We start from the raw sequence: 26,993 nt of genomic DNA, 5'->3' as shown, positions 1-26,993 counted from the left end.
GCAAGCAAGCACTAGTCCCTAACAAATGGGATTTTGCAAAGGAAACAAATGGCAGTGTAGAACCACAAGAAGCTACTTGTCGGGGGAGGGAGGTCATGATGTTGCCTAGAGAAAATACACTTTTCTGATGGTTCTTCTCTGCCATGTCTGCCTTGAATTTCCAGTCCCCAGCAATTCTGGGCCTTCTCTCCCACTGAGCTGCCAGAACCAACTGAATTGTGCTCTTCTGATAAATGCTCCAACTTTGAAACTTTAATATGATACATTTCTTGAACGATTAAACCCTTTAGGATGAAAAAGCATAGAGGCAGGCTTTGGTGTAATCCCTTCATCAAAGGATGCATTCGTATCTGTTTCTAGAGAACTGGCAGCAATGTGTCAGCCTGTTAAGTCAAAATTATCCAACTTCAGGATCTCAAACAGAATATAAGTGCCAGCATAGAGCTAGTCGCATGGGCCCTCCCCAAGGTCAAGGCAAGTTCTGAAGGTCTTAGGGGTTACAACAACCTCCATGATGTATTCCTTTCCTCTACCCTCAAATAATGTAAATAATAAAAGTCATCAGCTGGAGAAAAAAAGTCACAAAAAGATAGCCTGGGAAATGTGTGCAGACAGAAATAGCCTCATGGTTGGAAAACCTGAGCAGTGTTACAATGCTCAAATGATCTCTTGCTTGTTTTATCTGCTTCTTTACATTGCTGCCTTAAAATTCTTAATAATTCTATCCTTGAACTTGGGTTTTCTAAGTTCAATGGAGTGATAAAATATGCATATGAGCAGAGGACACAGATACATTATGTGTCTCTTCCCCGTTTGCATATAGTGTTTCTGGTGTCCTCTGAGCCTAGAATTCTGGTGGACCCACAATATGTGGGAGCTGAGCAGACTCCCATTGAGTGCAAGTGTCTATGACTGAATGATGGATGGCATTGACAGCCTCAGGAAATCATGGTTTCTGTTTGAACCAGAACTATCTTCCTGTGCAGAAAGAAAGCAATGATAAAAAAAAAAAAAAAAAAAAAAAACCAACAACCAAGGACCCAATTGTATCCTTTCATACTCATTTCTTTCCTGTGTTAGCCAACCATTTATGCTACAACCGATGACAGAGAAAGAAAGGGAAAGATAGGGCAAGATGATTCCTTTCCTTTCAACTCCTTCCTTACTTTTCAGTAAGCTGAAGGCACAGAGCATAAGTAGAAAGTCCACCTATCAAGGAGTGAAATAAACACAGCTGAGTTAGTCGTACAATGTTTTCACGTTAAGAATGAAATAGAGATGCATATAGAAGCTCTGAAATACAAATTGTGCAATGCTGGTGATTCTGCTTTAAGTTAAACGATCTTATATTTGCATTTACAACTGCAATTGCACAATATAACAATGGGCAGTAAAACTCACACTAATACTTTAAAATTTTAATTTTCTTTACTCAGTATGATGTTGAATAGCAAATAAAAAACACAATGGCAAGTTGAGAGAAAAACCGTAGAATAAAGGAAACAGCTTTATATTTTGGTCATTTGAACAGCACTTTCCTTCCTGCTTTTTTGAACAAGGGGCTCCAAATTTTATTTTTCACTGCACTATACAAATCGGTAGCCCTGGGTGTAGGTAGGGGGAAAGTACAATCAAGTCCTGGATAGTGTGTCTTCCCTGGGTTATAGGTGAGAAGAGACAGGACATTTTTTATGAACAGTAGAAAGTGGTTATAAAACCCAGGGACTCTAGAGTCAATCAGTTTTTGCATCTTAACTTGGAGCTGAGGTCTTGTCACCCTGGTAGTTAGCTGCATCATTAGCCTTAGCTTCCTCCTATGTAAAATGAGAACAATAATATAATACTTTCCTAAGGTTGCTATAAGAATTAAAGGAGCGTATATAAAGCATTTGGCAGAATGTCTGAACTTGCGTAAGAACCCAATACAGTAGCTGATAGCTCTAATTATTATTAGATTTTCTACACATAAGAACCATTTGGAAACATAGCCTGCTCAAAGCTTACCTTCTTAAGTCACTGTTCACATTTCAAGGGCCAGAAAATTCCTATTTAAAAAAATTACCCAGGAAACATCTAAGAGTAAACATCAATTAAATGAAACCTTTCTGAAACTGGAACCTCAACCTGGCTCCCATTTAAAAGTTCTAAAAATTATTAACAATCTTGAGTTCAAATAATCTTCTGCAAATGATAAATTGCAAATGACACTATTACTCAAGTAACACAACACTATATTTTACCATTGCACAATTTAGATTAAAAAAGTAAACACTTCATGATTTACTGATACGTACAGAGGCTTGAATTTTTGAAGAAAATTTTAGAAAGCAAATCTTTATACTCAAGGACATGCTGTCTAGCACTCATAAATTCTGAATCTAAAAGTTTTGTCTGAGGATATTCATAAAACAAAAACTTGGCAAAGCCAGCCATATTGAAGCTAAATTCAAACAGATAAGCTGTGTGAAATTACACAAATAACTCATTATTTATATCCATAAATCAATTCTACATATATACTTGATTATGGTCAAAATTGTCAGTTAGGCTGTAAATAATTTTTTATTTGTCTAGACCACTGTTTTTCAAATTTGTAAGTCGTGATCCATCAGTGATTTTTAATCATTTCAGTGGAGATTACCAGGAATAGTCTATTTAAAAATAAAAAGAATAAAAATACCAGTCTGTGTAATTTATATTAAGGACTAGACTGTTTTGTGATTTTCTGTTTCAAGTATGCATATATATGTACGTCTGTTAAATGTATATGCATGTTCTGCATCATGATAAAAAAAAAATTATAGCTCATGGAACAAAACTGGAAATGATTCTAGAATTTCAGTGCAAGTAAATCCCATGAAAGAAGAAATTTGCTGAATTCCACATTTGCACATTTGCAATAAAACCCTTGGAAGAACATCTTTATATTCATCTTTAAAACAGAATTTTGAAACAAACAAGGACACACAGAGAGGCTTGTGCTTTTGGTTTTAGTTTCTCAAAATATGTATTCATTGTCTTACATATTTGACCTTAGCCTGTGACTAATTCATACATATTACAATGAAGAATTTTTCTTTTTAGGAAGCTTGATCTTTGTTTTTTATTTAAAAAAAAGAGTGATACGTAAGAGATACCAATCATTTCATGAATGGAAGTGCCAGTATCATCAACTAGAACTATTTTTTTCCCTATGCTTTGATCTTATTTTAATTTCCATCTTTATAACATAAGTTTAGGTTTCTCTGCAGTACATTGGACAAAAAATGATTCAGATGAGAGGCATAACAATGAATGGATGAAACAATTCTAGTTGTTTTCAAAATTAGGAACACTAAAATTTATTCAACATTATCCACGAGCTCCAGAGGCTTAATTACTACCCTTTTGCATGAAGAATTACTAGATACTGTCAACTACATTCCTTGAAGATGTTCCTAATGCATAAAGGTGAAGGAGTAGAGAGGGGGAAAGTAAAGTAATGAGGAAAGACAAATGGGTATATGTATTAGTCCTGCGATGTCCAGGACAAATGTCTGGAAACTCATTTCCAGTGACAGAATTTGTCATAATAAAATGGAGAGTGATAGCCCTGATACTACTCCAGACGTAAATATTGTTTAAAATCCAGTTTACTATCTATCTGACCTTGGGCAAGTTACTTAACTTCTCTGTGTCTCAGTTTCCCCATCTGTAAAACAAAGAAAATAAAACTATATCTCCGTAGGACTGCTTAAAACAGTATATGTGATGAGGCATATAAAATGCTCAGCATATTCTGGTTTCCAAGAAATGCTCTGTGATGCCTGTATTTGGGGACCAATGTTCACTGAAACAGCAAATGGTTTTTATGAGGAAACACAGTTGAATGAGCTGTGTGTATTTTTAGAAGCATGATTTTGGCAATTCAAACTGAGATAAGTCATCAAATGGCAACATATAGGTAGTGAAACCAGCAATCCAGCAAACCACAAAGCTCTTAGAAAAATAGCTGGGACTCTTCCAGAGGGCACAATCTATCACTGAGTGGTTTTATATTTCTGCTGAAACTCATCTATTTTGGCAACTTCCCCAAATTCAACCTTAAAATGTGTTATGAGTTTTAACCTGGATAAAAAACAGTTTTATTGTTCTTGAATGCATAAATGCTTCAAGTACATTTGAAAATGTTATCACTTAGCTCCTTTAAATGTGTCATACTTCGTTTTTATAGGGTCTCAAGTTAGTGCATGAATGGTGAATTGTTTGGTGTATTCTATAATCTTTTTATCCTTCAGTGAAAGATTATTTGAAAGCTAAAGGATTACAGAGGGATAACCAAGTGGTTCTTTTACTAAATAATAGAGGAACAGTTCAGAGGAACCAGGATTAGTATCTGAAAATATTCTTGCCACATTTCCACTGTGTTTCCTCCGAGATATAACATGTAAACCAGGGTATTATTCAAAGTATGAAAAATGATTACAGAAGTGATTTATGAGGAATTAATCCATCATGCAACACTGTACATGACATTCACTCTAATGATGCCAGAAATAGGTAATTTTTAATATTGCTTGCGCCTGAAATTCAGTTCAAAGTTAAGCCCTAATGAGGATTTAGGAAAAATTATGGCCTGCTGTATGGCAATATTAAAACAAAAATCACAACAACAACAACTACATCTATAATAGCAATAACAACAGCTGCCATTATTTATTGGGCACTTAGTGTCAGTCAACTTGCTAAGCACTTAATGTGCATTCTATCATTTTTCACCACAACAGGTCAGGATGACAGAAAATAGCAGGATGAGGAAACAGGAGCAGAAACATTGGTCACAATGGTAATTGGCTGATCTAGTATTTAAAACTAGGATTTTTAGACTCTAAAACATACATCCTTAGTACAATTTGATAAATCTCTACTAGGAAGAAACAGAATCTATGAAACAGTGCTTTTGCAAAATATCCTACTATGTGCTGTCTGCTCAGTCACTCAGTCATGTCCAACTCTTTGCAATCCTATGGACTGTAGCTCGCCAGGCTCCTCTATCCATGGGGATTCTCCAGGAAAGAATACTGGAGTGGGTTGCCATGCCCTCCTCCAGGGGATCTTCTCAACCCAGGGATCGAACCTACATCTTTTATGCCTCTGTATTGGCAGGTGGGTTCCTTACCACTAGTGCCACCTAAGAAGCCAATATCCTAGTATAACTTATTTAAACTGAAATAAAAATGTACTTATAGCTAAGAGTGGAGATGGATGTTAACTAGACTTAGTGTGATAATCATTTTGTAATATAAACATAAATCACATGTATACTGTACATCTGAAACTAATATGATATTATATGTTAATTATATCAATAAAATAAGTAAAATTATTAGATGAAGTGATATTCTAGATTCATAAATAAATTTATTGAACTACCATTCTAACCCAAATCTCCTTCATCACCTGGGAAGGATGATAATTTCAAATTATTATAGTAACTGTATTGCAAGCTATCATATGCCAAAGTATATAAGATGTGTCCATTTATTTATATTTTAAAAATTATTTTGTATTGGGGTATAGCCAATTAAAAGACAATGCTGTGATAGTTTCAGGCAAACAGAGAAGGACTCAGTCATACATATACATGCCTCCATTCTGCCCCAAAGTCCCCTCCCAAGATGGGTCCATCTAAAGAAAGCTAAAAGGAGTTGATAAGTTGACCAAAGTTATTTTTATTCAGAGCACAGTTCAGCTGAGCAACTCTGCCTTTTTTTTTTTTAATTACTTTTTTTTCTTGTGTTCATCTCTACAAATTCAGAGTCAATGGTTTCGAAACTACTAAGAAAACACCTGGACCCCATTATGTCGGTGAATCAGAAATCAGAGGTCAAGTTCAAAATGATGCCTTGAAGACACAGACACCAAAATCATACAGAAGACGGGGACAGCAGAAAGGCAAGCATGTGACACGGCCCAGGCGGTGAAGCAGACTCTCTTTCATAAGATGGAGGAAGCTGAGCAAAAAGTAAAGCTGACATCAGTATTTCCCACAAGAAGGCAGGTGCCACATCCACTCCTTGAACGTTATACCCTCTACAGTTACTACTACTTGTCTGTGATTTTCAACGTCAGCTAAGTTGGTGTTGTTCACTATTACAGACTGTCTCACAGAAATGCAATGCCATGCTTAGACGTTCTGTTTAAGAACAGTATATCAACTGTACAGACATGTGTGTTAGACACATGTGTATATTTACATTAAAAAAAATCTCATTCAAAAACCTATTTTAAAAATGGATCTGGAATCTAAAGTGTTCACTTTGGTACCTAGAAAAAACTAGCCACTGCAAAGACTGCTAGTCCTTCAGTATCTATTCTTCTCCACGTTCGTTTTTATAGTCACAGACAGTTGAGGGGACTCTTTGGCTACCCAGAATATAAACCATGGTTCCCAGTCTCTTCTCTAATTAGGTGTGGCATGTCACCAAATATTGGCCAGAGTGCTAGGATGTGTGTGACTTCTTAGTCAAGACCTGAGGAGAACAGATATATTCGCCTTTTGGTCCTTTTGTACTTCCTGCACACCATGATGCAGACGTGGGGCTGAGCTATCCTTGATCATGGGGATGCAGATGGTTAAGGGGATGAAAGAGCAACAAGGCAAAAGGGCCTCGGTCCCTGAATGATCAGGGTTCTCCTCTGAAGCCTGGATCACCCACATCTAGCCAGTTAAGTAAACAGTTCTGAAAGAGAAATAAACTTATTTCTTAGATAATCTATCACTAAATTGTGTCTTGGTTACCTCCATAAAAATCCACAGCCCCTCTAATACACTACCATGCCTTAAGTTTCTAAGGGATGAGACTTTACCTTCAAAACATAGATATTTATAAGAGCTAATATATGATTCTAAAATAAATTTTCTATAGTAAAATCCTATGTCTGTCTGATAATACATCTCCTCAAAAACACACTCTCAGTGAAGGCCATAGTTCATTTTCCTTCATCATTTTCAATCCATTCACCTTTCATTTTTTCCAATTAATGGAGATATAATTGATACAGAATATTCTGTAAGTTTAAGGTGTACAATGTGTTGAGTTGATGCACTTCTATACTATACTACGTGTGTGCATGCTCACTCACGTCCTACTCTTTGACCCTATGGACAGTAGCCCACTAGACTCCTCTGTTCAAGGTATTTCCCAGGCAAGAATACTGGAGTGGGTTGCCATTTCCTTCTCTAGGGGATCTTGCTAACCCAGGGATCGAACCCATGTCTCCGGCATTGGCAGGAGGATTCTTTACTGCTGTGCCACCAGGGAAGCCTATGTTGCACTACAGCTTTAGCTAATTCCTCCATCATGTAACATACTTACCATATCTCTTTTTGTGGTGAAGACATTTAAGATCCACTCTGTTAGCAACCTTCAAATATAGAATACAGTATGTGCCTTTACATACGACACAAGCCCTTATGTTCTACGAAAACGGAGACCCTGCCTCCACATGTAATGGAAGAGACAGCACAAAAATAACTAATAAATATTCACTGAATTAAATTGTTTTGGATAGCTGATTTTTATTTATCAATCATTTATCATTAAAACTTGTTTGTTCTTCTAATTTATGTTTCATATAAAATATGTTTTAACCAACTTGTTTCACATGCAAGCAAAGTAATGCTCAAAATTCTCCAAGTTAGGCTTCAATAGTATGTGAACCAAGAACTTCCACATGTTCAAGCTGGATTTAGAAAAGGCAGAGGCACCAGAGATCAAATTGCCAACATCCGTTGGATCATAGAAAAAGCAAGAGAATTCCAGAAAAACATCTACTTCTACTTCATTGCCCACACTAACTCCTTTGACTGTACAGATCACAACTGGAAAATCCTTAAAGAGATGGGAATACCTGATTACCTTACCTGCCTCCTGTGAAACCTGCATGCAGGTGAAGAAGCAACAGTTAGAATTGGGTAGGGAACAATGGACTGGTTCAAAATAGGGAAACAAGTATATCAGGCTGTAAATTGTCACCCTGCTTATTTAACTTAAACACAGAGTACATCATATGAAATGCCAGGTTGGATGAAACACAAGCTGGAATCAAGATTGATGGAAGAAATATCAACAGTCTCAGATATGCAGATGACACCACCCTTATGGCAGAAAGTGAAGAGGATCTAAAAAGCCTCTTGATGAAGGTGAAAGAGGAGAGTGAACAAGTTGGCTTAAAGCTCAACATTCAAAAAACTAAGATCATGCCATCAGGTCCCATCACTTCACGGCAAACTGATGGGGAGACAATGGAAACAGTGAGAGACTTTATTTTGGGGGCTCCAAAACCACCACAGATGGTGACTGCAGCCATGAAATTAAAAGACGCTTGCTCCTTGGAAGAAAAGCTATAACAATAGACAGCATATTAAAAAGCAGAGACATTACTTTGCTGACAAAGGTCTGTCTAGTTAAAGCTATGGTGTTTTTAGTAGTCACGTATGGATGTGAGAGTTGGACTGTGAAGAAGGCTGAGCGCTGAAGAATTGATGCTTTTAAATTGTGGTGTTGGAGAAGACCCTTGAGAGTCCCTTGGACAGCAAGGAGATCTAGCCAGTCCATCCTGAAGGAATAAGTCCTGAATATTCATTGGAAGGGCTGATGCTGAAGCTGAAACTCCAATACTTTGGCCACCTGATGCAAACAGCTGACTCATTGGAAGAGACTGTGATGCAGGGAAAGACTGAAGGCAGGAGGAGAAGGGGACGACAGAGGACAAGATGGTTGGATGACATCACTGACTCAATGTAAATGAGTTTGAGCTCTGGGAGATGGGGAAGGACAGAGAAGCCTGCAGGCTCTAGTCCATGGGGTCGCAAATAATCAGATACTGCTAAGTGACTGAACAACAACAAACCAACTATCATGTTTTAAAAAGCAGGAGCATCATGGTAGCATATATCCATGATTTTAAATCTGAGGTTAACATACACACTACTATATGTAAATCAGATAACCAACAAGCACCAACTGTGCAGTACAGGGAACTGTACTCAACATTTTATAATAACATATAAGGGAAAAGAATCTTAGACAAATATATAATGCATGTCTAACTAACTCACTTTATTGTACATGTTGAAACTAACACACTGTAAATCAACTTTACTCCATTAAAAAAAACGTAATACATCGTAATGATAGAATAAAGGAGGGAAAAAACAGATGATCATTTCTACTGATGTAGAAAAAACGTTCAACAATTTCCAACACCCTTTCATGACAAAAACACATAACAGTCTCGAAATAGTAAAGAACTTCCTCAACCTGATAAAAGATATTAAATAAAAACATGTATGTACTTCTTTCCAATATTTCTTTTAATAATTTATGTGTTCATTAGTTCCTTTTCTATGGCAAAGTCTCTTAAGCCTAAGGAAGTTTAGAAATAAATAACAAAGGATTTAAATAGAAACAAAATATCCAATAAACAAAACAAAATACCCAATAAAGAAGGTATCATTAAAAAATAAAGTTTACAATCAATTTTTGGATAAATATCAAAAAACAACTATGTGAAACAACTTTCTCCAAAATTAACTTGCTAGTTCATGAAGGATTTCCAGTGTAGTTATTTTTTTGCACACATTAAATCATATAACTCTTACAACCATCCATAGAGGGGCCCATTTTCCAGATGAGGAAAACTTGAGCTCACACCAAAAGATGCTTGAGGACAAATCAGACTCCCTACGTTCCTTCTTGTCATTCTGAAGGGCCGGAGGAATATTATAAGATCCACAGATTCCAAAGAAGGAAGATGAACTCTGTGATATTTTTTGGTATGTTTCAATAATTTTAAAAGTCAATATTTGGTTGGAATTCATATAAGCTGGGAATTCAAACAATCAGGGATTTTCTAAAAGTAATTTTAAAATAAGACAGTTACAAAATATCTAAGAAGACCAAATCAATTCCTAATGTTGTTTTCCTCAACTCAATCTTACCTACTTTAAAGTAGGCCTAATGCAAATATACCAAGTCTTACTTATTTTAATCAGTCTTTTATAAATATCTAAAACAAATATGACTCACTGGATGATACTGAGCTGAAAAGTATTCATAAGCATATTGCTTTAGGCAAATGATTTTTTACTTACCAAAATATTTGAAAATGGGCTCATTATTTTCCAAGTTTGTATGTATTTATATAAATAAATTATATAAAATTTATATAAAGTTCCAGTTATAAGTAACATCTCCCCAAAAGACTACTGTCAATAGAGTTTACTATAACATACAGAGAATGCTCAATAGTGAGCTATGAAGGAAATTAACCATTATGCGTTTCCATGGAGCCATTGAAAACTTCTTGCTTTATTTATCAGAGTAATCTTAGCTATTTATTTATTTGTTCAACAAGTTATCAGATTAGATTCCACCAAAATACACAAACCTGACTACAGCTGTACTCATCCTAGCCGCCTCACTTTGTATTTCAAAGGAGAATCTTACTCTATTATATAATCCAAGGATGCTTAAACCTTAAACTTTTGCTGTCAAGGGCCAGATAGTGAATACCTCTAGTAATGCAGCCCGCTGCAGGCCACCTGCACCTCCTCAGCTCTGTCACTGCAGACTGTAGCACAAAAGCAGATGTGGACAACACAAAAGTGAATGAGTCTGGAGGCGTTCCAATCAAACTTTGAAGTACAAAAAACAGGTGCCAGACTGACTTAAACCCTTAACATGCAGTTGCCTTTGCTTGATAATTTGCTTCCTATATGAAATCTCTTATGTTCACAGACTCAAGAATTTCTAACAGTTAATTATCTCTTCTCCCACCAACCTCTCCCCCTCAAACCGGCCCTACTGGGTGGCTCTGCCACTCCACTGAAGGACCAAGCCAGCCTCCTCTAAAATCTCACTGCCCTCCCAGGCCCCACCCCCACTCCTGTGTGCATCAGAGTCTCAAAGGCATCACTGTGCATAGAACCAGTGCCTGCCTTCAAGAAACTTTAATTTGGTCTCACTTTAGAGTCAGCTAAACCTTTCAAATTCCTGAGCTTCTAGAATTTATAAGCAGTGTGTGTTTGGCAAAGTTATTTCATTTCAGACTCTGGGTACACACCTGAAAATGGATATGATTATATTAACTTGGTGCGTATAAGGCTTACAGATAATATACAGAGTTTTTAGCAACATTCAGCATCACCCTTCCCATCCAACTTTTATAAAGTCACCGCCATTGCCTCATTGTTCTTATTTTGTACAACACAGAATACAGAAGTAGAAAGTAACATCAACAAAGGCGAGTTTGCTTTTACTTAAATTCTAGGTTGTAAAAAATAGTAGCCAAATTCAACATACTTTGGCCAAACAGGTAACTTCCTCAAATATACTGGTTATTTCTACTTCTTTTAGGTACACCAGTTACTTGAATTATGCCATCTCCTTGCATATATATTATTTAAATTCCTTGGGTTTTCTCTTTATTTAATTTGCATGCTTTTCATCCCCTGTCCTTGTTCCTAGCAGGCTGATGTGGTATATCTTTCAGAAAAACTCTCATGGTGCATTAAATGTAACCTCCCTGGGTATAGAGTTTTGTTTGTTTTGTTCACTACAGTGTCTGACAAAGAGTAGAACATACTAAATCTTTGTTGAATAAAACAGTGAATCTCCTAGTGCCTACCAGGTAATAATTTTCCATCTTACTTTATTTAATATTAGGGCATTTTTCATAAGTCAGTTAGACCAAAGATATTGCATCTTTCCACATCAGAGCAGAGAGAAGAAACAGCATACCTCACTCCTATTGAAAGCACGTACTGCCTTAGTATACTGTTAGTCTCCCTGATCTCTTCAAGGAAAGAAAGAGATCCTTTGTTTAAGGCCTTGAGAGCGTGACATTTATAGGGAAAATGCAAATGATATTAAGCCCTGGGAAGACTCTGGATAGGTTTCATTGTCAGCCACAAATCCTGCTCTCTGCCTCAAGCCAAGTAATAAAGGCCCGAAGCCTCTGTCCTGCTCCTGTAGGTAGGTTAGTCAGCTGAGGGCAACAGGTAGTTCTATTTTATCACTGGCTCCTAACAATATTGTGCCTGCTTCAAGGGTTACACTGAAAGGTCTCACTGACCATGAAAGCTCTTAATCTGAAGGTTTAGAGAACTGAGAAGAGTATACAAAGGCTCACTGTATTTGACAGAAATAAAAGGTGTGAAACCTTTTGACAAGTTTTCAGTCTCTTGATGTGCTAACATTTCTTTTCACATCTTGGAATGAAAGACTCAAAAGTCAGATTTAGGGAAGATACTGTAAGAGGATCTAAGGGTATATACGTGTATATTATAAAATGAGGCAGTGGAAAACATAAGGAGGAATGCCAAACAGATCCCCAAGTGAGTGTGACATAGAAAATGTATGTCAGAAAGACGTATGTGGGGACTTTCCTGGCGGTCCAGCGGTTAAGAATCTGCCTTTCAATGCAGGTGACAAGGGTTCCATCTCTGGTTGTGGAACTAAGATCCCACATGCCTTGGAGCAACTAAGCCTGCCTACTGCAACTAACAAGCCCATGTGCTCTAGAGCCCGAGTGCCATAACTAGAGAAGGCTATGCACCGCAGTGAAAGATCAAGCATACCACAACTAAGACCCAAAGCAGCCAAATAATTAAAAAAAAAAAAAAAAAGGCATATGTGTGCCATAGTCTAAAAAAAAAAAAAAATTCTATTATTATTGAAATGACTTGCTCTTTTATCTTCAACAGTTTGGTTGAAGCTGTCTGGCAAACGACATCTTTCACAATTTCACGTTCACTTCTTATTTTTCATTCCTAGTGACACCAACCAGGAGCTATTCTGCCCTCCTGGGACATCTGACAGTATCTGGAGGCAGTTTGAATCATCACTGCTGGGAGTGGAGAGTACTGCTGACTTTGGACAGCAGTACTCTGCATATAAATTAAATAAGCAGGGTGACAATATACAGCCTTGACGTACACCTTTTCCTATTTGGAACCAGTCTGTTGTTCCATGTCCAGCTCTAACTGTTGCTTCCTGACCTGCATACAAGTTTCTCAAGAGGCAGGTCAGGTGGTCTGGTATTCCCATCTCTTGAAGAATTTTCCACAGTTTATTGTGATCCACACAGTCAAAGGCTTTGGCATAGTCAATAAATCAGAAATAGATGTTTTTCTGGAACTCTCTTGCTTTTTCCATGATCCTACAAACCATCAGTTTTCATGTCTCATCTTCCTACTTGTTTATTTCTCTATTACCAACATAGAATAGTAAAATAAACAAACAAAACCACTTTCCCACAATACTTGAACCATATTTTCCTTTAAGTTCCGGCTCAAATCTCATCTCTTGCATGACTTTTCCTAAACCTTACAATAATGCTCTTCAATTCTGTAAATTGTTCATCTTTATTAAAATAACACTTGGGGTTTTATATTCCACTTTTTAAATCACTTTGTTCCATAGCAATTTTGAGGAGTGATTCATCTTAGCTCCCCTATTCATTTTTCACCCAATCTACTAGATATTACAAAATTTTTAGCTAAAACAATTTAATCTTATATCATCTAAATCGGTATTTCTTGCAATATCAAGTGAAAACATGTTTATATTTATAATAGAGATTCAAAACCTCACAAAACATTTCATGTATATTTTAAATAAACAGAGTTTTTTATTTTCAAGTATCTGTGTGTAGATGTTAAAGATTTTATAACTGACATGATCATGAGACTATTGTCAAATATTCTTTTTGAAATGCACTCTCCATAGCACAAATTTCCTATATAATGTAGTTCCTTTCTTAATCATCGATTAATACAGAAATTTGCCTTGAAAGGAGAGATCAAGTGTTTTTTCCTGCTTTTGGAAATCTCTGAGAAGTAGCATAGTATGCATAGCCATTTGCTGACAAAGAAATGTTCAGCATATTTGGAAGACTTTTTTTTTCTTTGAAAAAAAGTATGTAGAACACTTCTGTGCAATAAATATTTTCTGGGACACTCCCATTTTATTGAAAAATAAATATTTTACTACTGGGCACCTCTGACCTTGAATATTCATTGCAAGGACTGATGCTGAAGCTGAAGCTCCAATACTTTGGCCACCTGATGCGAAGAGCTGACTCATTGGAAAAGACCCTGATGCTGGGAGGGATTGAGAGCAGGAGGAGAAGGGGACAAAAGAGGATGAGATGGTTAGATAGCATCACTGACTCAATGGACATGAATTTGAGCAAACCAGGGAGATAGCAGAGGATAGAGGATCCTGGCATGCTGCAGTCCATGGGGTTGCAAAGAGTTGAATATGACTTAGCGAATGAACAACAATTTTGCTACTTAAAACAATACAATTGGTAAATCCATCTAACCATTCGTAGGCAATGCAACAGATATAGAACACCAGTGATGCCAATAAATGAGGCCCAATAGCATTCCATCTGATTAAAGATTTCTGACTGAGGACATGAAGTACCATATGTTACATGACATCATCTGAGAACCTGCATATTAGTAAAATTTACTAATTTCTTAATTTCAAACAAAGTATGCATATGAAGAGACATCATAATATGTTCTTCTGAAACCCCAGTGTATCATCTTTTTTATCTTGTGGTTCAGTTCAGTTCAGTTCAGTTCAGTCGCTCAGTCGTGTCTGACTCTTTGTGACCCCAAGAATTGCAGCACGCCAGGCCTCCCTGTCCATCACCAACTCCCAGAGTTCACTCAAACTCACGTCCCTTGAGTCGGTGATGCCCTCCAGCCATCTCATCCTCTGCCATCCCCTTCTCCTCCTGCCCCCAATCCCTCCCAGCATCAGAGTCTTTTCCAATGAATCAACTCTGCATGAGGTGGCCAAAGTACTGGAGTTTCAGCTTTAGCATCATTCTTTCCAAAGAACACCCAGGACTGATCTCCTTTAGGATGGACTGGTTCGATCTCCTTGCAGTCCAAGGGACTCTCAAGAGTCTTCTCCAGCACCACAGTTCAAAAGCATCAATTCTTCGGCACTCAGCCTTCTTCACAGTCCCACTCTCACATTCATACATGACTACTGGAAAAACCATAGCCTTGACCAGACAGACCTTTGTTGGCAAAGTAATGTCTCTGCTTTTGAATATGCTATCTAGGTTGGTCATAACTTTTCTTCCAAGGAGTAAGCGTCTTTTAATTTCATGGCTGCAATCACCATCTGCAGTGATTTTAGAACCCCCCCACCCCCCACTACAAAACATTCTTGTGGTTAGATGCTCCCCATTCTACACTATGCTCTAATATATAATGCTTTTTTCACCCTCTAAACTATTATAGAATTTATAAACAGAATACAAGTATAATACATTGAGTGTTTACTATTTGTAAGGTGTGCTGCAAGCACCCCATTACACTATCTTATTTAAACTTACAACATAAGGAATGCTTGTGTGTATGAAGTTGCTCAGTCGTGTCCGACTCTTTGCAACCCTGTGGACTGTAGCCCACCAGGCTCCTCTCTCCATGGGATTCTCCAGGCAAGAATACTGGAGTGGATTGCCATTTGCTTCTCCAGGGGATATTCCCAACCCAGGGATCGAACCTGGGTCTCCTGCATTGCAGGCAGATGCTTTATCCTCTGAGCCACCAGGGAAGCCCTGTAGACAGTACTGTCTACAAATAGAAAAAGCAAGAGAGTTCCAGAAAATATCTTCTGCTTTACTGACTATGCCAAAGCCTTTGACTGTGTGGATCACAACAAATGGTGGAAAATTCTTCACGAGATGGGAATACCAGACCACCTGACCTGCCTCTTGAGAAATCTGTATGCAGGTCAGGAAGCAGCATTTAGAACCAGACATGGAACAACAGACTGGTTCCAAATTTGGAAAGGAGTACGTCAAGGCTGTATATTGTCACCCTGCTTATTTAACTTATATGCAGAGTACATCATGAGAAATCGTAGACTGGATGAAACACAAGTTGGAATCAAGACTGCCAGGAGAAATATCAATAACCTCAAATATGCAGATGACACCAACCTTATGGCAGAAAGTAAAGAAGAACTAAAGAGCCTCTTGATGAAAGTGAAAGAGGAGAGTGAAAAAGTTGGCTTAAAACCCAACATTCAAAAAAAGAAGTTATGGCATCCAGTCCCATCACTTAATGGCAGATAGATGGGGAAACAGTGGAAACAGTTAGAGACTTTTTTTGTAGGGGGGGGGGGGGGCTCCAATATCACTGTAGACAGTGACTGCAGCTATGAAATTAAAAGACACTTGCTCCTTGGAAGAAAAGGTATGACCAACCTAGATAGCATATTACAAACCAGAGGCATTATTTTGCCAACAAAGGTCTGTCTAGTCAAAGCTATGGTTTTTCCAGTAGTCATGTATGGATGTAAGAGTTGGACTATAAACAAAGCTGAGCACCAAAGAATTGATGCTTCTGAATTGTGGTATCGGAGTAAACTCTTGAGAGTTCCTTGAACTGCAAGGAGATCCAACCAATCCATCCTAAAGGAAATCAGTCCTCAATATTCATTGGAAGGACTGATGCTAAACCTGAAACCCCAACACTTGGCCACCTGATGCAAAGAACTGACTCACTAGAAAAGACCCTGATGCTGGGAAACACTGAAGGCAGGAGGTGAAGGGGACAACAAAGGATGAGATGGTTGGCTGGCATCACCGACTTGATGGAAATGAGTTTGAGCAAACTCTGAGAGTTGGTGATGGACAGGGAAGCCTGGCATTCTGCAGTCCATGGGGTCACAAAGAGTAAGACATGACTGAGTGATTGAACTGACTGATTGTCTACATTTTACAGGAAGGATACTTGATATATAGAGGTTAGAAACTTGCCCAAGGTCACCATTAATAAAGAACAGAGATGGGAAACATTTCAGTATCTGTTTCATAGAAGCCTGTAATTGTAACTAAGTTACCTCACATATTTTTAATAACTTAAAAGGAAGAAATATTTCCCAAAGACAGCTAGATTGTTAAAATTGCATTTAAAAATCAAACTATAATACTGTGCCATACTTTATGTGAATGTAATGATGACATGCCTTTCACATACCCCAGGAAACACTGATAGAATTCTTTGATTCATCCAGTCTGTCTCTCCCCTAGACCCCTCTATGAATAATTTCATATGTTTAAAATATTGTTGGCTTTGGTGTACAATTTCTGTATTCTCAACAGATAACTTGTTCATGTAAAGATTTTTAAATATTTACAATGGGCTTGTTTAGTGAAATGCCCTAAAATTTACTGATACACTCAAATTTTTAATCACCACATAAAATTATGGATACTATAAAATATGTAATGATAATATCACTGGGATTTTTTGTTGATACATAATCATACTTGGAACATACATCAAAATCTAAAAAATGCCTATTGGCATATTTCAAATTGTTTGCTCTATTTTGGGAAATAGGAAGGGAAAGAAAAGGGATAAAAATGCTTTCTTTGTTCACATACTGAGATAATTAATACTATAAAAACAATTTTTCATTTTTTTAAAATACTCTTGAGTAGTGTCAGCTATCATCTTCTTGATTTGTATAACCCCTGGAAATTTTCTACAAAATCACTACTTATTTCATTGAAAGGTACTTTTTAATATATTGGCCTTATTTCATATTATACTAGGAAGGAAACAGAATTATCGCCACAAAACAAATTAAAACCTGAGTATTAAAATATAGCAGCAATTAAAAACTTTAAAGTGAAGATGAATTAAAAACATGCAAATGAGCAGGAAAGGAAGGTCAAGTATGTCTTTGTTCTGGGGAAACTATAAATCAGGAAGAGGAAATTCACTGAAGCTAGAAGGGAGATAGTCACAAATGTGTTTAGAAACTTCTGATTTAGAAATCCTCGGATGCAGCTCAATCTGACCTATAAAGCTTTTTGGATAATCAAATTGTGCCTAGGCCTGAAGGTACACACATGACATTTGTTTAAAATAATTCTGATTGCCTTGCAAACCTCTTTTACAATGTTATTAACACGCGCTGCTCGATATACTTGGTCACCATTGCTTATTTCTGCCACTGTCCCAGAAGAACCATAAACTGCCAATTATTGAGGGAGTAGTTTATCAGAGTATGGATTATCTGGAGCTCTTATTCCTCTTCCATTTGGCCTTTTCACAGCTCATTAGCACCTCAACAAGGAAGTTAAGGCTAAAGAAGGAAAGGCTGCCGAAATTCAAAATAATGAAATTTGCTCCCTGTCAGCAGCATATACAGGAAAAACATTTAGAAATGCCTGAAAAGTTAACCAAAATGGGATCCACAAAGATACTTAATGTATACAATGGCAATGTGTCTTGACTGATATTTTTTCCAACTATATTGCCTGAAATATTGACTAAACTGACTGGAGGTTTTGGCATCCTACAGGACTCAGAGCCCTTTGCTTTTTGGATGTAACAGGCCCCCTTTAGAGATATCACTTGCCAGTGAGCAATACATAACACTCATTGCCGATATATTGAGCATTTTTTAGTGTGAAGATGAGAAAATCAGTTTTCCAGGGGAAGATTTATGACTCAATAATTACTTGGGGGAGAAAAGAGTGTGCCTGGTGGACAGAGCTAAAAAGTTCCTTGTTAAGTTTTAGGCTGACCTGTACATTTGATGCCACCAGCAATCCTGACTGTCCTCTAGGGAAAGAAAACCATTTGAGGTAAAGCACAATTATACTTGACGGCTAAATGAGTTTGCCTTGGGTTCTTGTGGAATCTAATAGTTTTATGACAGATACATAAGCACCCATTTTTTCCACAGGACAAATACTGATTTTTCTTTATCGATATAAATGTCTATGTATCAAATACAGGCTAAAATAAAAGAACCTAATGCATAGTTCAGAAAACATCATTTAAGATAGGGAATGACATAGAGAAAACAAATCTTTAAAATGTATTATACACACACACACACACACACACACAAACACACACACAGGTTTTAACAGTGACGTCTGTAATGATATTTTTAAGTCATTAAGAATAAAACATACAGAAAAGATTAAAAGAACTTCCTTTCTATTCATAACACACTCGATCTCTTATGACTGATTCTCTTCAACTTTTTTATCCAATTATCACTATTTAAGGACCAGTGAAATGTGGGTTTAATGAAATATAAAAGCACTGACTATACTAATATAGACCTTAATGAAACTGAACTTTCTCAGGAAGCAACACTTATCACCCAAAACACAGCATGTACAATGTATACAAATGCATAACCAAATTCACATCAAGTTCATGAGACAACGGTTTAAATTTCAAGTCACCAATCTGGTACTTTTTTTTTTTTTTAAATACTGTATTGGTTTTGCCATACATCAACATGAATCTGCCATGGGTGTACACGTGTCCCCAATCCTGAACCACCCTCCCACCTCCCTCCCCATACCATCCCTCTTGGTCATCCCAGTGCACCAGTCCCAAGCATCCTGTATCCTGCATCAAACCTAGACTGGCAATTCATTTCTTATATGATATTATACATGTTTCAATGCCATTCTCCCAAATCATCCCACCCTCTCCCTCTCCCACAGAGTCCAAAATACTTTTCTATACATCTGTGTCTCTTTTGCTGTCTCACATACAGGGTTATCGTTACCATCTTTCTAAATTCCATATATATGTGTTAGTATACTGTATTGGTGTTTTTCTTTCTGGCTTACTTCACTCTGTATAATTGGCTTAAAAAGAAATTCATGGGTAGAATCAATAGATTTAAAATTCAATGTATTTTTCTTTCACAGGAAGTATCAGATCAAGCCAAAATGCTATTTTATTACCTACTGGAAAAGGAATTTTTTCAAAACATTACCCAAAAAATATAGACGTTATTTAAAAACAATTATAATCAAATGTTTCAATCATAATCTAGACTACACATACATATGTATATACTTGTTTTTGGAAGAAATAAGGTACTCAGAAAATTAAATCTCTCCTATTTTCTATTCATTATAGGTAATATATCCTTAAACATAGAAATTGTAATGCCACAGTCATTATTATTTTGCTTTTTAATAAGTAAGATATTTTAAACAGACTGGTTCCAAATAGGAAAAGGAGTACGTCAAGGCTGTATATTGTCACACTGCTTATTTAACTTATATGCAGAGTACATCATGAGAAACGCTGGACTGGAAGAAACACGGAACACAAGCTGGAATCAAGATTGCTGGGAGAAATATTAATAACCTCAGATATGCAGATGACACCACCCTTATGGCAGAAAGTGAAGAGGAGCTAAAAAGCCTCTTGATGAAAGTGAAAGAGGAGAGGGAAAAAGTTGGGTTAAAGCTCAACATTCAGAAAACGAAGATCATGGCATCCGGTCCCATCACTTCATGGGAAATAGATGGGGAAACAGTGGAAACAGTGTCAGACTTTATTTTTTGGGGCTCCAGAATCACTGCAGATGGTGACTGCAGCCATGAAATTAAAAGACGCTTACTCCTTGGAAGAAAAGTTATGACCAACCTAGAGAGTATATTCAAAAGCAGAGACATTACTTTGCCAACTAAGGTCCTTCTAGTCAAGGCTATGGATTTTCCTGTGGTCATGTATGGATGTGAGAGTTGGACTGTGAAGAAAGCTGAGCACCAAAAAACTGATGCTTTTGAGCTGTGGTGTTGGAGAAGACTCTTGAGAGTCCCTTGGACTGCAAGGAGATCCAACCAGTCCATTCTGAAGGAGATCAGCCCTGGGGTTTCTTTGGAAGGAATGATGCTAAAGCTGAAACTCCAGTACTTTGGCCACCTCATGTGAAGAGTTGACTCATTGGAAAAGACTCTGACGCTGCGAGGGATTAGGGGCAGGAGGAGAAGGGGATGACCGAGGATGAGATGGCTGGATGGCATCACGGACTCGATGGACGTGAGTCTGAGTGAACTCCGGGAGATGCTGATGGACAGGGAGGCCTGGTGTGCTGCAATTCTTGGGGTCGCAAAGAGTCGGACACGACTGAGCGATTGAACTTCACAATGAACATGTCAACTTATCTTTGTCAAGCCATTCTCTAATAATATTGAAAGCTTTATGATTTGTCATAGTTCAGTTCAGTTCAGTCGCTCAGTCATGTCTGACTCTTTGTGAACTCATGAAGTGCAGCACGCCAGGCCTTCTTGTCCATCACCAACTCCCGGAGTCCACCCAAACCCATGTCCATTGAGTTGGCGATGCCATCCAACCATCTCATCCTTTGTCGTCCCCTTCTACTCCTGCGCTCAATCTTTCCAAGCATCAGGGTCTTTTCAAATGAGTCAGCTCTTTGCATCAGGTGGCCTGTTGGGAGCCAGCGTGTGGAACTCCGCCCATGGCAAAGGTCACGAGGAAGGAAGCTTGGCGTACGCAAAGGCGTGATCAAGCCTCAGGAAACCCCCTGTTCCCGAGCATCTACCCCAAAACCAGAGTACTTTACAGGGAGCTCTCCCCCAGAGAAGGAGTTAACTTGCAGCTCCAGTTAATAAAAATTCCTGGGCGTGATAAGAGGGTTTCAACTTACGAACTCTGGAGGTTCTCTGGCCTGCCTGATCGGGCTCGTCCGGCCGCATGTGATTGTTTACAGCCTCTCAACTGTGAGAGGCACGGGATGTTTTAAAACTTTCTAAATACAGACTCTTTTGAGAAGTTAGAAGATCATTAGTATAGTATAGTAGGTTGATTAGGAATTATATTGGTGAAGGGTTTTTTCTTCATTTGTCCTGCCAATAATTACTGCTAATTCCCTGCCCTGGGTGTGACAAGGATGTCTCAGGTCAAACCTCTCTGCTGACAGACTAGCTTGTGTGACAACCTCTCAACCATAAACAGCACAGAGTTTGGAGTATTAGCATAGGGCTTTTTTCATTGATGAGTCAATGATTGCCATCAGGCCTCCATATCCTTAGGCACCTGGGAATATATTAATCAATGTATTTGGAATATAGAAAAGGAAATATAGTAGTTTTTTGATGTTAGCAATACTAGACTTTTTGAGTTAATGAATCTTCTCTTTTGTTATAGATCACTGTACTTTGTTATAAATCACTATAAATCACTATGCTATGTAACTTTATCACTATCTTAAGACAAAACAGATCTTAAGGGGAACATTGGTGAAGGGTTTACATTTGTTGAGCCAATACTTGCTGCTAAATCTCCATATTCCTGTCCTTATAGTGAATATAACTAGCATATAGGAGAAATAAGTATTAACCTTTAAGATTAATCATGTTAAACCTTAGGTTAAGTAAATTCCTTTCTTGATTGTAACTCACTACACCCTCACCCTATAGGAATGCAACTTTATTTGGAGGGTGGCACCTGATTTAAGAAAAAAATCACCCCTGGAAACATAAGTTTTCTGGTTAACTGACCAGTATCAGAAAGGGCCATAAAATGTCAGCAGACCCCATGGGCAAAACATGATGAAACTCATAAGACCTTTGTATAATTTTATATGAAGCACCTGATTGTGACAAGGGTCAGGTCTGCTGACCCCCGCGTGACTCTGTATTCATCCCTATGTATAACAAAAAGGTATATAAACAAACCTGAAAAATAAAGAAATCGGATCAGTTTCCGGAAAGACTGATTCCCCCGTGTCGTCTTTTCTCGCTCCCCGTTTTCCTATCTGAATTCAGCCTCTTTTTCTACTACACTATCTGTTCCTAATCTCCCTCTATATCTATAATTAAATAAGTAATCTCCCTCTGTATCTATAATTAAATAAGTTTTTTCCAGGACGCTGACTCCGTCCCCACCTTTGAATTCCCTGGATCCACTGGGGCTGGATCCCGGCAGTGGCCAAAGGATTGGAGTTTTAGTTTCAACATCAATCCTTTCGATGAACACCCAGGATTGATCTCCTTTAGGATAGACTGGTTGGATCTCCTTGCAGTCCAAGGGACTCTCAAGAGTCTTCTCCAACACCACAGTTCAAAAGCATCAATTCTTCGGTGCTCAGCTTTCTTAATAGTCCAACTCTCACATCCATACATGACCACTGGAAAAACCATAGCCTTGACTAGATGGACCTTTGTTGACAAACTGATGTCTCTGCTTTTTAATATGCTGTCTAGGTTGGTCATAACTTTCCTTCCAAGGAGTAAGCGTCCTTTAATTTCATGGCTGCAATCACCATCGGCAGTGATTTTGGAGCCCAGAAAAATAAAGTCAGCCACTGTTTCCAGTTTCCCCATCTATTTGCCATGAAGTGATGGGACTGGATGCCATGATCTCATGATTTGTCATAAAGTTGTTATAATTACAGATTTGCCAGGTAGAGGAACAATTAGCAAAACAGATTATATACATTCAATACATCACATCTTTATTCATTTTGTAGAGAAGGGCTCTGAAAGCATATGAAATTCTGACTCTACCATGTTTTAGTGATTCTTCAACAAATACTGATATTCACTGAGTAACTACTAAGGGTCAGGCACTATTCTAGGCAAAAATGATACAGTCATACACAAAATTGATACAAATCCTGTCTTTGTGGAACTAACCCTATTAGGGGAGGCATGCTAAACAAATTAAATAAGTAAATTTGAAGCTGATAAGTGCTATGGAGAGAAATAATGGAAGAAAGGGGGAATAAGAACTGTCAAGGAAAGAGGGGGACACGGGATTTAATTTTGGAAGTTCAGGGAAAATATCACTGAGTGCCATTTGAGAAAAAAGGACTTAAAGATGTGAGAGGTAGTTTGTGACTATGTAGGGGGCACATGCCTAGAGGCAAAGGCCTGGAGTCTAGGATGGTTTCAGTAGAATGAGCGATGGTAAGAATTGTGGACGAGAAGGCCAAAGAAGGGATGAAGTGGGGAGAGGGAGGTGACTGTCTACGGACTCAGAACACAGCAGGGCTACATTTCACTCCTAGTGTTTGACTAGCCATTGGAGGATTTTCAGCAGCAGCGTGATGGGACCTGACTTCCATTTTAAGAGGACCCTCTAGGAGACAAAGTGAATGTAGGTAAGGCAAGGGCCAAAGTAAGCAGACCAGCTGAAACGAGTATTTCAACAATCCAGACCAGATAGGATGTGGGGACAATGGAGGTGGTGAGAAGTGGCCAGATTCTGGATACAGATTGGGCATGGTGATCTGGCATAATTTTCTGAGCAATAATATAAAGGGTGAGAAAGAGGGAGACTAAGTATTTAGCTAGAGCAACTCAAACTGTGGAGTTGCTACTACTGGGATAGGAAGGATTGCAGATGAATCAGATTTGGGGGTTAGTTGATTCAGTTCTGAACATGTTCAATTTGAATTGACTAGGAGTGAGTTACTGAATTGTACATCCAACTTTGGAGCTGGGTAGAAAGTTCTGAGCTGGGTGAAACATTTGGGAGGCAGTCAACCTGCAGATGGTATTTGATAATAGGATACTAGATGACATCATCAGAGAAATGACTGTGGTCTAAGAATTGAGCTCTGGTTACTGCCATCCTTTAATTCTGAATCATATTTAATCGTTAAACATCCACAATGCATACACTGATATGACCATATGTGTATTAATTTTGTGGACTGTGAGTAAAGAATATTTTCCTTTCCCTCAGTTTTATGAGTGTAAAAACTATCAGCTATCAATACTCAGAAAGTTCACTGGCATTTTTCTAGATCGGAAAGTTGTTGCAATGCTTGACTACGGGAGACCATGTGTTTCAGAAGGCTTGTCTCTGGAGTTGGGTTTAAAGGGTCCCACTGACCCTCTGCATTATTCACAATAAGCTGTAGAAAGCGCTTAACAACTTGGCATCAGGGGACAGAGCCCTACTGATGAGCAAGCTTTTGCATAAATAACTGAATTCCAGCAGTGAGATGTTTAAAACAAAGCACTGCCTGATCCCTATTGTATTGTGTTTTATAAAATCAAATCATGTTAAAATGTTCCAGCTATGTCATGCTCTATGCTCTAGACTCTGTGTCATCTTGCTCTCTGACAAAACTCAAACATGAAAGATTACTTTTTAATAAAGGGAGGAAATACACTGAGACTCTAAGGTATTGCCAAGGATTAAGCAGGAATCAATACTACTAACAATCGCTTACTAAAAATGGAATTGCATTAGTTAAATATTAACGGAACAAAAACTTGTTATTGAAGATGCATCATGAATGTTCATGTCAATTTTTATGCACCTGTTTTTCCACAATATCAAGCCATTGTAGATTTATACCATATTATTGATACATATAACAGATAGTATAGTATTCATAGTGTACTATAGGTTCCTCTCACATAGTATACTACTGTAGAGTATATCAACACCTTTGCTTAAAATCTCTACCAATCTAAAACATACCTGTCCAATACTATCGCTCTTCAGTCTACTATTCCATCTCCTCCTTTCTTTCATCACTGAACTTCCAAATAGATTACTCTACTTTTCTGCTTCCAATGTGGTGCCATCAACCTTTAACCTATGCAATCTTTTTTACTTCCCACCCTTCTATGGAAATGGCCTTCTCAAACTGTACAAATCTGCTTCTAAAACAGCAGATCCAACTGCTTTTCCTCAGTCTGCCTCCTTTTCCATTCCTTTAACAGCATTTGACACCATTGAACATGCACACTATCTTCAGTTTTCTTTTTTAATCATCCATGTTATAGTCCTCTTATGAGGAAGTTCTGTAATCACACCTAACTATTCCTCTCCTTATCCCATCTCTGCACCAACTCAGGTTACTGTTACTTTGCCTGCTTAAACATATTACCTCAAATATTCTACCCTTGAACCCCTCCAACTTTTACTGTATTTTTTCTCTCTCAAAGTGTATGTGAAATCTCATACACTCTTATGAATTGCTCTATTATCTCTTTCCATCCTAGTCCCTATTCTGTATGTCTGTATCACTGGTCTCAACAGATACCTTGAGAATAAATCCTGATTTCCAAATATAGTTAGGCACCTCCTCCTAGAGGTGTCACCGACACTTCCAATTAAGCATGGCCCTGTCTATTCATCCTTCTAATGCTCCAAGTTCTCTGGAGTTAGCTCCTTAAATCCTTGGGTTGAAACACAGAGCTCCTTATTCAAAACCTGCCAATGGCCTTCTCAATAAAATATATTCCCTTTAGCATAATATAAGGATCCTACACAATTTGTCCTCAACTTTCCTTTCCAGTTGCCTCTCCTACTCCTCTCCTACCACCATCTACATTACATGTCATATGCAAAATGGACTAAAGATTTGTGCTTCTATGTCTTTTTCATGTGATTCCATGAAGGAGACTGATCTTTGCATGGGAAAACCCTCCTATGAAAAATCCTATGTGCCTCCTCCTGTGTTCATTACTCAGTTACACCTCCTCCAGCAATCTGCAAAGTCAAGATTTATGAAGCAATGTTTCATGCTTCCAAACTATGGATGTCTTTTACCTTTCTTAATTCTACTGTGTCTCAAAGCAGATGGAAGAGTGTCTGGCTCCTCAAGTCCATAAGGACCTGGAGGGTAAGTCAAATAATACTGACTAATTAACACAACTGAGATTATCAATAGTTGACGGATTGAGCTATCAGTGTTTGACCTTCACATACTACATTATTATGTAAAATATTTAAGAACTATTATAAGTTAAAAATAAATATTAATGAAAATGCAAAAAGGTTTAATTTTAAAATTTTAGGCTTATGAATCCAAGATGCCTGGATTCCATTTTATTCTGCCACTGGCTAGCTTTGTGATTTCAGCAAATCATTTAACTGAATCTCTAAAGTGGGCAGATTGATTGGTGGTAAGCATTACAGACACTGTTTTCAAAGCAACTGCCACATATTCCTGCCATATATTGAGTATCCACTGAATGGTAACAAAATGATCATAATAGCGATTAACACTGTTAATAGCGTGTATATGACCATTTTGAAAACCTTAGCCTATTTTGAATTTCAAGAAAATAAATAAGATAAAACAACTGATTAAGAAGTTACACAGAATTATTTGCAGTGAAACAGATACCTTTATCTTGTACTGAAG

General features: G+C 37.8%; 1 protein-coding gene and 1 non-coding gene across 2 annotated transcripts in view; both read right to left on the bottom strand.

Moving 5' to 3' along the window:
• DMD (dystrophin) overlaps positions 1–26,993 on the bottom strand; it is a 2,235,978-nt gene that overhangs the window by 1,609,480 nt on the left and 599,505 nt on the right. The gene's annotated exons all lie outside the window — the stretch shown is intronic.
• TRNAC-GCA (transfer RNA cysteine (anticodon GCA)) lies at positions 15,558–15,629 on the bottom strand. The gene has a single exon. It is a non-coding gene; the product is annotated as a tRNA-Cys (tRNA).

This window comes from Budorcas taxicolor, chromosome X (assembly GCF_023091745.1).
Source record: "Budorcas taxicolor isolate Tak-1 chromosome X, Takin1.1, whole genome shotgun sequence".
Classification (NCBI taxonomy): Eukaryota; Metazoa; Chordata; class Mammalia; order Artiodactyla; family Bovidae; genus Budorcas; species Budorcas taxicolor.
Note: the sequence above shows the minus strand (reverse complement) of the source record. Positions and strands in the feature narration are given on the sequence as shown.